Raw genomic sequence first — 12,507 nt, forward strand, 5'->3', positions numbered from 1 at the left:
GATTCATTGTCACTTTATTAAATTGTGAAGAAAACCATCCAGTCTGATACAGGTGCTTCTGTTCCTTCTCATTGTTAGACCTTCTCCTGTTTTGACAAAGTAGTGCCATGATGAATTACTTAGCATGTCCAATGGTAACAGCTGGTTTACAGTCAAAAGGCCGATGTTGACATGTCCAACAGCCACCTCCTCGACCATGGTAGGAACGACAGTCGGAATGTCGACATTCATGTGTAGGACCATTCAGAAGGACGTGCACATGGCAGGGGTTTGCAGCATTGCTGTGAATCAGGGATTTAGAAAGTATGGTCAACAGAATTTGTCGACATTGTTGTGTCGACCATACAACCTACTTAAGGTGTAGGAGTTGACGTTGTTTGTTGTGGAAATCACCGTTCGGGTAAGTGATTTTCGTGCTTTTGATAGCAAACTGTAACAGCTTCCTGTTGTTTTAAATGTTTGTCTACATAATTCTGAATCTGAATTCCCCTTCCCCCCCTCAGCGTGCGCAGACACACACACACACACACACACACACACACACACACACACACACAGCAATTTTAGCTGATTAGTTGTTAACAGAATTTCTGTGTCTGAAGAACAGCTTGTCTGATTTGTTCTGGCTGATGTAGAAGTGAACTCTTTGGTAAATTTGTCCTCATTCTCTTGTCCATCGGAAATTTTGAAGGTGAGAGCACCGTGAGTTGTAGAAGAGTATTTCTGTAGTACATAAACACAACATAATAGTACTATTTTGAGCTGGTAACACATTTTTTTTCCTGATGTACTTCACTGTTTGGATTACTTTCTAGTACCAGAATCAAATTCCACTTGAAACTTAGATGTAATAACAAAATTAAATCAGAATAAGAATGGTAAAAAAACATACAAACCGGTGATACAGAGTATCAGAAAAATGTGACAGAACTGCTAATAAACAAAGTAATTGAATAAATTCAAAGTAAAAATGGAAAAATGTAGATTACTGAATACAACGAAAGTATAAACAAGTGTACCGATGAGAAACAAAATAAGGAAATGTTGGAAAACCAGCTGAAACAGTAGAATCTATAGAGATCAATGACAAGTCCTAAACTGAAGAAAGATCAAAAATAAAAAAGGTCAAACAGAAAACAGGCCTGATAAAGCACAGTCTTGAAAAGAATTCAAATGAATACTGAATAGAAAAATAGTTTCTTTGATAACTTATAACTGATGATGAGAAAACTGGGTAAATGAGCCACAAGCAAGGCAACAGGGTAAATGCTTTCTGTTTTTTTTGTCCCAGCTATCTGCTGATCATCAGCCCTCTTTGTCAATCACCCATTCGTTTATTGATTACGAAAGGTGAGAGTCAGCGAGCTGGGGTTATCATTAATGAATCCATTATAGGTAGTTCAAAGTTTTTTTTTGCGTGTGACTGTAGCTTCTCGTTCATGCTTGGTTAAGCAGCAGGAGGAAGACATGCAGCGGACTGACTGCACAATGTGACATGCACAAGGAACATTGCCAGCAAGCAATCTTGAGCCCATTTGTAGAGTATGGAAAGTGGTTTTCCTTGTTTCCACCAGAGAAATCACACTTGCCTATTTGCTCCACCTGTACCATAGTCCTCCCCTCTCCTCAGAGAGAGGCAATTAGGCCATGCCCATTCAACTCCTTTCCCTCTCTAGCTGGCTCTTTCAGTAGCACGACTGCTAAACAATACTCGATCACCTGGATCACAGTCAGCACTCCATTCCTCTGTATCATGTAGCTATTGTAGGTGATAATGTGACTTCAGTGCTGTCTGAAAAGAGCAAAAAAGTTCACGCTGCAACTTTCCTTCATTTAAGGAATGCAGATCCCTATTAATAGCTAGAGATAAAGCTTGGGGGCAGTTTCATAAAAACAAATCCCAGGCTTTAAAACTATCATTCCTACAATTGAGATACAAAGCTAAGAAATTAGTCAAACTTGACAAAATCAACTACCATAATATTCAAACAAAACACCAAAGGTTTTGGGCTACCATTACTAATATTCTACATCCAGGTAAATCGACCACACCTTCACCACCAACAACTAGTAACTCAGATAACATAACAACTCAGTTCAGTAAATACTTCACAGAAACCATCCTAACCCTCTCAAATTCCCAAACCACCCCTGTCATCTCTGGGCCATTCATATCCCAAAATAGCACTAGCTCCTTTACATTACAACCCAACCACACTAGCACCAGACAAACTACCTGCAGACTTCTTACAAATCACAGCAGAAGCTATAGCTTATCCAATAGCCATACTAATCAACAGATCAATCTCTGAAAATCTAGTACCTGACATTTGGAAACTATCCCATATTCTAGCTTTACACAAAAGTGGAAGCTCCACTGAACTGACCAACTATTGTCCAATTGCCATTCTGTCTCCCCTATCTAAAATCCTAGAGAGAATAGTCCCCACACAATTGATGCATTACCTACACACACAAAAACTACTGTCAAGCACTCAACATGGCTTTCGCCCTTATCACAGTACAACCACAGCACTAATGTCCTTCACTAACACAGTGAACCACTATAGAAATAACAGAAATTTTATATCTGCAGTCTTCCCAGACCTTTCTAAAGCCTTCGATATGGTAAATCACAACAAACCTATTAATGCTCTCACCACCCTAAACTTTAGTATTCCCTCTATTACCTGGTTTAAAAGCTACCTATCAGGACACCAGCAGGTGTTCAATGGCAAAATGAACTCTCCCCCCTCCTTCCAGTAACATTAGGAGTTCCCCAAGGTTCTCTCTGTGGACCTCTGTTATTTTCTGCCTTCACTAACAGACTCCACACTTCTACCCCCCCACACTACAGTCATACAATACACAGATGATTCCACATTCATTTGCACAGCCCCCTCTCTACAAGACCTCCAGACCATAACCCAAGATTCTTTTCCTGCTGCCAAAACATGGCTCACTAACACCCAGCACATTCTAAATCCCAACAAAACCAAGCTCCTTCTCTTCTACACCACAAGAACATCCCCATCAAACCTGTCATTCAATATCACATCCATAAATAAAACCACTATCACACCAGTAACCCACACCAAACCTCTAGGTGTTGAAATTGATAACACTTTGAAATTTGATATTCACATCTCTCAAACCATCAAGAAAGTGCACAAGAAATTAGGCACTCTCTACAGAAACAAACAATTCCTGTCCATAAACACAAAAGCTACCATTGCTCGTTCACACCTCTTTTCTACACTCCTATATGCCTCTCCCATTCTAACCAACCTCAGAAAAACTGATCTAGCTAAACTAGATTCTTGCTATAATAAAAGTGCCAGGTTTGCCACAGATTCCCCATCTTGGACACATCATTGTACAGAGCTAAAACTACTAAATTGTATAGAACTACAACAACCACTACTCTTTAATCAGTTAACCTTTGCCCATAAAATCCTGCATCAACCAGAAAAAATCCTTCTCTCCAGAACCTTATACAACCACACACCAACAATCACTCTGTCCGTTCCAATAAACTACTATTTACTGTCTTTAAAGCAAACAACTCAGCCAGGGACTCATTCCCAAAATATGGAACAAACTACCAGCCCCAATAACCTCCAGCTGCTCTATAGCTCAATTCAAAAAACTTCTAAAGTCACACTTAACTGAAACTTGTCTCTGCTCTTGCACCTGTCCAGACTAGTTTCTGGTAACACAGAATCTTAGAAGCCTACCTTATAAATGTCCTACTACTTTCTTCTGAATTGCAAATAGAATATATGCCTGTATTTGACATTGTATATATCTGTTTTAACCTTAAAATATGCATTTCCCACAGAACATTTTAACATGAATCATGTTGTATAGGTCCTCTGAAATTTGTCTACCATTTAAGTACATCAGTTTTGTAAAGTTCTTCTGTAGCTTCTCAATCATGTACATAATTCAATTATTTTTGTATTTTGTACTCAGTATGTTGGGCTATTTTTACGTTTACTATCAAATGACTGAAAAACAAAAGACTGAATTCCAAAAAGACTGAAAATTCAAAATATTGAATGATGGAATTCGCCCCTTCTACACCGTTGTGCGATCTTGGAATTAGTATATATATATTTAGCAGGGGGTGTGGGGGGCACCTCCACATGAGGGGAGCAGGGGGCTTGCACCTTTCATTAAAAATGTATTCAATATTTTGAATTTTCAGTCTTTTTGGGATTCAGTCTTTTGATTTTTCAGTCATTTGATAGTAAACCTTATTTTGCCATACTTTTTTCTACATCTCTTATACTGTGTCTACATTTTGTACTTTTTTCCCCGAAGCTCTTCTCCTCAGGCCTCCGGTGAAAAAGGACTTGTGTCCAGTCAGACTTTCCCAACAAACAAATGTAAAATAAAATAATAAATAAAAATGTAGCAGGTGAAAATATTGTTTAGAGGTTTTAACACATTTAATGTTACTGAAGTGCAGCACTCTGATTTACTTGCCATAAAAATACATTCCATTCATTTTGTAAACCTAAAAAATACTTGACATGTAGAAATCTCTATTTTTCACTAGTGACCAGAGCTTGCAAGAATTTTTGATGCATATGTGACTAAGCAAAGAGCTAAATACAGTGCATGTAAAAATTTGTACTATTCACTGCTGAGAGATGGGAGCACATGTGGTGTAAAAATGAAAAAGTAAGAAATAACATTGCCTAGTCCCATCAGTCCTGCAGCAACCTTTCATTAACACAAACTGTGAGAGTGGATTGTTTAGGGATGTTAGGTCATCCTCTCCATCCACTGCATTATCCTGAAATTGTTTGTAAGGTTCCTGATCTCTACCAATGGTTGCCCAAGCATCAGGTTTTCCCACATCCTTCCCAGGGACAGGAGAGCTGCCTTTTGGTGGCTTCCTCTTGTTGCTCCCAGTTGGCCCTTCTAGTAATCCAAATCCATTCCTGAACTCAGTTTGCCCATAATGCAGACAGGCACCCTGCCTCTGTGCGAGTGTGCTGAGTTAAGTTACTTTTCTCGGTGAACTATCAAAATTTCCTCTCCTCATCATACTAAGAATGACTCAGAGTTGCAGCTGCTGAAAAAGGTGACACTGGCAGATTGTCCAAGTTATAAGGGAAAAAAAGTTACATTACTAGTTCAAGAATATTACACTTACTGAAATGAAATTCATGAATCTTATGGATTGTTGTTCAAATCCAATAACATGATCGTGTCATTCCAGCTGAGTAGTCACATGTTAGAGAGACAACATGAAGCACACTTAAGAATTAAGCTTAAAGAAAGGGCACATGGTGCTATGTTCTGGCTAGGAAATATTTAGATAGAATAAACTGATGGTAATGAACTGTCAAATATGTAACATGCCACAAAAAATGATTTCAAAGATGTAGTGCTACCTGAAGAAATTCCAGACAGACCATGGAGCAAGTTTGGATCTGATCTCTTCCATTTCAAGGGCAGTTAGTATCTCATATGTGTTGACTGCTCTTCCAAGTAATCTGTGATCATAAAAAATAAAAGATAATTTCTTCTCAAAGTGACAAAAATTAATGAAGCCAACTTTTTCTTGACATGGTATCCCTAACATACTTACAATAGATAATAGTTCACAGATTGTAAGTCAATAATTTCAAGATTTTTAAACAATAGGAGTTTCAACACTCTTCATATTCATCAAGGCATCCTTAGTCAAAAATGGTCAGGTACACTTCAGTGGGTACATGGTTCCAGGTGCAGGAGTGCAGTGGGTCTTCTATTAATGAGTGCAGGAGTGCATCTTATTTCTGTATGCAAATGTGCACCGAGCATCCTAATGTCGTGTCAGAATACAGTGGAAATCCTACAACTGTGTATACAAGTGAAGCAGATATCTTTTACTATGTGTAGGAGTAATATTGCCATGTACAAGAGCAATGCTGGCATCCTGATACTATCTGTAGTAGTGTGACCTTCATATAGCACAGTGGATATATGATGCCATGTGTAGCGGGCGGTGCACAATACATCCCATTAGTATGTATGTACAGTGCACATTCTATTACCATGTGCAGAAGTTCACTCAACATGTTAGAACTTCTACAGCAGTGCAATGAAAAATTATTTTAACAGTGCAGAAGTGCACTGGGTACCCCAATATCCTGAGGAGGAGTGCAATGGGAACCATTTTACTTTGTGGACAAATATAGTGGGCATCATAGCACTACACAGAGAAGTAGAGTGGGCAATATAGCATCATGTGTAGGAGTGCAATAGACACCCTGTTACCATGTGTGAAAGGTGAACAGGCATCCAAGAAAAATGCGTGTGAGTACAGTGTACATTCTGATGGCATAGGTAAGTGTGTGATGGGTGTCATGATGTTTAGAGTAGACATCCGATAACCATTTTTAGGAATGTAGTATGCATCATATTACCACACACTAGGGTACAGTTTGCATCACATCACTATGTGAAAGAGTGGAGTGGGCATGCTGTTACCATGTGCGGGAATGCAGAAGGTACTCTATTAATGTGTGTGAGCACAGTAGGCATTATAGCATAATGTATGGGAGTGCAGTGTAGCTCTTGATGCCACACGTAACAAGGTTAAACAACTGAAAACTGAAATAAATGAACTGGACAGACACATTAAACACAGTGTGAGACAAGATCAGAAAAAGAAAAATGAAGAAAATTTATATAAATTTTTTTTAATACCTTTATAAAATTATCACTTAAGACACGGGTAAATATACATTAAAATAAAAGAAAACAAACCATATTAACATGCCTCCAATTACATACACTATACACCACATATGTTCTTTTTTTTATAACTATCATCAGTCCAATATTACATAAATTGCTCAATTCCTGCCTTCCCTTATAGGTTCATAGGTAAGTACTAGGCTAGCTGCCCTCGCGGGCCAGTTTCTTTTTTCGTGCTTGAAATAACCTATTCCATTTGGTTATAGATTGGTCTTACCCATCCTATGGTCAATAATTATATACTACTCCTAATAATAATAACTGGTATCATACCACAGATAATTTGAGGGGACCCATGCATGGGATAAAACATTTAGGAGCTGCTTCTGTCCATTAGTAATACAGGGGACAGTTCTGGGGTAATTTTCTGTTTCCCCAATCACAGATCTAAGTTTTGCTTGAAAATAGACAGGAATGAACTTTATTTTATGCAGACTGGGTGTCTGTTCCACAGCAGAGGTATCCTTGGTGAAATATACCTGTCCCTCCAAACCATGCAGAAGAGGTTTAAATCCATAGACTGAGTATTTCTAATGCCATTTGACTTGCTGTTGTGCAGTAAATCCATCAGTATGCCAGACCCAGATCACCTCTTAGTAGTCTGTAGCATAGCAAGTACAGTGACAGGGCTTTGAGTCAGTCCATGTAGGATATCTTGTTTAGGCCTTGTATCCTTTTAGTAAGATATCTCTATAGGCATTCCAGTTGTGGCATGGGTTTGGACAGATACATGCCAAAGGGGTATTACATTCAATGACCGGCCTATCGAGGGCTGAGTAAAGGGGTACAATGACATCCCTAGATCTAGAGACAAAATCCAAAACAACCTGGTCAACTCTTAAGAGAGTATTTTCAATGTGGCAGTTCTCTAAGGAAGATGACTTCCCAAAGGATACAACAATGCATTTTTTGGCATTTAGTTTCAGACCATGATTTTGACACCAGTTATTTACATGAGACAAGCCTTTTTGCAGGATGGCTAAGTCATCTGGAGATTCAATGACTGCAAACTTAGTTAGCCAGAGCCCTTTGGTATTGGCTTTTACTTCAGAAAAGTAGATGCAAAATAGAAGAGGTCCCAACAGTGGACCCTAGTGACTGGTCTCTTTGTGAAGTAACTTCCCGTTTTGATTATCTGGAGCCTGTGAGCCAGCTGTCAATCCAGTGGGTGGCACAGGGCTTTATTCACAGTTTATTTAGCTTTTCTACTATACGTGAGTGAGCAACTGTTTCAAAAGCTTTGGCCAGATCAAGGTGACCTTTTCAAAAAGATCCACCAGGTTGACCTGCCCTTGATGAATCCAAACTGAGACAGATCTATTGTTTGGAGGTTCCCTATGTTTTGATTGATTAATTCTATGATAAGTATTTCCATGGCTATGCATATGAGGCTGATCAGACTTATGGGTCTGTGGAAGGTCCTCCCTTATACAGGGTAATGACTGAAGCTGTTCTCCATTCGCTTGTTACAAAACCTGTATAGAGGCTGAGATTGAACAGTGTTGTTAGGGGTGTGGCTTCATCTTGTTTCATGCTATCTACGATGCATCCAGGGATCTTGTCAGGACCCAGTGATGGAGTATTTTTAGCTCGTGATAGCACTTTCAGGACTTGGTTTTGTGTGATAGCTGGTGATGAGCCAGTTTCAAGTATGTCTTAAGGGACAGACAGATGGGAGAGATAGGAGTAAACCTGGAGCTAAATTTATTGGCCAGTAGGTTCACTATATCTTCAGCATCAGTATAGGTAACATCATTCAGAATCATCTCAGTGCATTGCTGTGTTGTACTTTTGAGATTATGAACATAACTAAATGCTTTGTGATTGTCTTTGGCTTGGGTAGCTATTTTAGCCTCAAACTTGGCTTTGGTGGATTTTATTAAGCTCCTGAGTTGTTTGTTTATTTCAGTGACAAGAGCTCTAACATTCTTGGAATTAATCTTCTTACTTTTAGTCAAAATTATTTTCCTTCTTTTCCTTTTATTATAAATCTTGTTGATATTTATGTTCCAAAGTTTGAGTTTGTTTCTGGGTTTTGCCTTGCATTTGATCCTACGAGGTAGAGCTGCATCTATGCAGCTGTTATAGTGTAGTGGTGTACATTTCTGCTTATTCAGTGGAGTTAACTGAGTTTAGTGGTGGTTTGAAGCTTGCCAATACATCACTTAGGAGTAGGTAGTTTGTCTTAAAGAAATTTCTAAAGGTACCTTGGGTGGAAGAAATCTCTGCTTTAAGTTTTATTTCGAGGAAGACTGCTTTATGGACAGAACTAACAAATGAATACACAAGGGGTGGTACAAGATGCTCCAATATTATTAAAGACAAGTCCCAAGATGTTATTCCCCTAGTGGATACTCTGACTAGTTGTTCTAGGTGTTTGTATTGACAATATTGACAACGTTCAGGAATCTCTGTGCTTGATCACTAGTGGTGGTGTAGGTTTCCCACTCTATAGTTGGTTAGTTTAGATCACCTAGGAAAATGGTATTGAGTTTAAGACTGAGGGAGTCTAGTTCCTGTTGATAGGCATTGTGGTTTTATTTTGTCATAGATGGAGTTCTATAGCTAGCAAATATATGGTCTGGGACCTTTCTGATAGTTATTTGGACATAAAGAAGCTCTAGTGCATCATGCACCTTTACCAATCTTGAACCTTAAATCTCTGTTCTCCTCCTGAACATTATTCTGCATGTATTGTTCCTGGAGTTTCCATTGATTTACATGTAATTTCCTCCTTCCCTTTTCTAAAGATCCTACTTCCAGTTCTTTTGCCTCTGTTACAATATTCAGTACTTCACAAATACAGCTGGTTTAGACTTTAATTTTCATTTTCTAGTAATTGTTTTTTTTGGCAGACACAAGAATTAAACTTAATAAGGCTTTTCTATGTCAAAGCAATTCAGATCCTGTGTTCCAGCTCAAAAGAATAATTTCCTTAGTTACAGCAATTCACTCACCCAATATTTCTGACAGATACTCCCAAAAATATATGTTCTCAGTTACCTCACTCTTCCCCATCACACCTACAACATTTGCCATCTACCTGGACAAAAATTATTTGAAGTCTTCTTGGGTAATAAAAATACCTTTGCAAACACTTCCAAGCAGACACTCTAAACCTTCTGGACTTTGTTGCATACTTGGGAGCCATACATATGTCATCTCATTGTTCCCTTGTAAATTGCTTTTACAGTATGTCTCCCCAATCTTTTCTAACATCCTCTGATTGATTCTTGTAGTTATTGCATAATATCTTATATGTCCTAGTAATTATCCATTTTTAACACCAGCTTCTTGTTCTAGATTCCACTAAAAACTCTACTAGAGCAGGTCTTTCACACAGGATCTCCCATCTCTTTCTCCTTGCCTGTTCTCTGATATCTATCCCTGGTAGGGAAGGTAGTCTCTAGCGTGCGGTCCAAATGCCTTCTTGGTATCATCCGATTCTATTATCTTTCCCTCTCTAATTATTTGCTCCCAATACCTTGGTTGTTTTGTTAGTTTTCTCCAGTTAATTCCAGCCCCCTCTTGTCAATTCTCTGTATCCCTACTTGCAGTCATCTCTACTCGCAAAATCTTCTTTCTCCATTCTTGCATTGGCTTAGGTCTTAGAATACTTTCTGGTATTTTATGAATACAATATTCTGTATGGCTGTTATTATTCTTCTTAAGAATCTGCATTTAAAATCCCACTCTCCCTTATTTCTTCAATAACCCCCCCCCCTGCTTCATCATCATCTCTTTCTACTTTGAATTATAACCTTCTGGTTGTGTTATATATATGAGCCTTACTTGTGTAGCTTTAAAATATTTCTTCAAATCAAATAATCCTAAACCATCTTGTTCTAGTGGAAGGATCAACTTATCTCACCTAACTGTTTTATTTTTCCCCTTCCAGATAAAGTACTTCAACTTTTTATTAATTATTATCCACAAGTTCTCCTCTGGTTGATAAAATATACCTGAACTCTATACAAAATTAAACAGACTAAAAAGATTTTCACTACTTCTATCTTACTATCCATACCCATAAAGTCTAGCTTCCAGTTTCTCAGTTTTTGTATTATCTTTTAAGTCTCCTCTCACATATCCTTAGTTGCCATAAAAGAAGCCCTTTGAATCCATATTCCAAAAATACTTCATCTAATCACGTCCCCATAAATATGGGTATTGCTGAACCAATTCATGTGGGGGTATGTAATTTATGGCTATAGCCTTTTGTTTTATCTTCATTAGCTGTATACTCTGAAAAGACATGAAACTGTCTCAGAATGTTCTGCAACACTGAGATGTCCTTTTCTGGACAAATCAGATAAAAATAAAATCTGTAAATAAAGCCAACTTTTCTTGATTATCATTACGATTATATCCTTTCATTTTGGAGTCCCTTATTTTCTTTGCCAATTGCTCAAAATATAAAGCAAAAAACAAAAGGGAAAGAGGACACCCCTGCTTGATTCCTCTGTTCAGACCAAACTTATCCAAGAGGAACCCTCCCATTTTAATTCTTGCCTCCAATCCTTCATATATCCTCCTAATTAACTTTATTATTGCATCAGGGGATACAAATGCTTCCATTGCCCTAATCATTAAATCTCAACTTAATTTATTGAATGCTTTCTCTACATCAAGACCCACCAACAACAATGCTATTTTCTTACATTCTGCTTCCCTCTGGCTCATTATTGGTCTATTAATGTTACCAAATGTTTAACGCCCCTACAGAAAACCACACTGATCCATATTTATCAATTTTGGCAACACCTTTGTTATTTTTTAGTTAGTATAGACATGATCACTTTATAATCATGGTTTAAAATTAAAATTGGTCTATATGAAGCTGGGTCTGACAGGTCTTTACCATTTCTAGGTATTACAGCCACCAGAGCTTTCTTCCAAGATGTTGGTGCTTCCACACCTTTTAAAATACTATTAAACAAAACCCTCAAGATCTTTACCATTTTTCCCTTGTAATTAACAAACTTCCACAGGAATACCATTTGTTCTTGGAGACTTTCCTGCAGAGTAATTATACATTGCTGTTTTATCTCATTTCCTCCTATCTTAACCGTTAATTGTTGAGTCTCATCTACCTCCAGCCTTAACATAATTAGGTCTTCCATAAATATTTCCAGTTGTGCTCTTTCTTGATTTCTGCATTCCTCTGCTTTATACCAATTTTCATAAAATATCTTAAATATCTCTAATAGTGGCCTGTACCCATTTTTTCAGAATGACTTTGTGCATGTTTCCCTCGTGCAACCAATAACTTTGAAGAATTTTCCTGATGTCTCTAACTCCCTAAGAAAACATGTCCTTTTATGCAATGTAAGACTATTCACAAAGTAAAAGCATTGATAACAGCTAAAATTAAGCCTTATAACTGGATATTTTAACATTTTATTGATAATAAACCTTTTTTTTTTTTTTTTTTTTTTTTTTTTATTTTTGGGTTTTTATACTTTTACCCCTTTTGTTTTCATAGCAAGAAACAGTTCCTTGGCAATCAGAACTACGTACAAAATTACAGCAGGTTACAATAACAAGTCTGTAAGTACAGACCCCTTGCATTATAAAACACTTTTAAATTTATCAGTCTTTTAGCTCACTAATCAGTGGACTACCTCTCCTCATAGAACAATGTACATTACTGCAATTTGATTTTTATTAAAACAGATTTTCCTGGCCCAGCTTTCATTTCATTATGTATTTCTTCTCTTTAATCCATGTTAAGTTTGCAGGTACAGA

The sequence above is a fragment of the Protopterus annectens genome, chromosome 13.part0 (assembly GCF_019279795.1).
Source record: "Protopterus annectens isolate FY-2018-M chromosome 13.part0, PAN1.0, whole genome shotgun sequence".
NCBI lineage: Eukaryota > Metazoa > Chordata > Ceratodontiformes > Protopteridae > Protopterus > Protopterus annectens.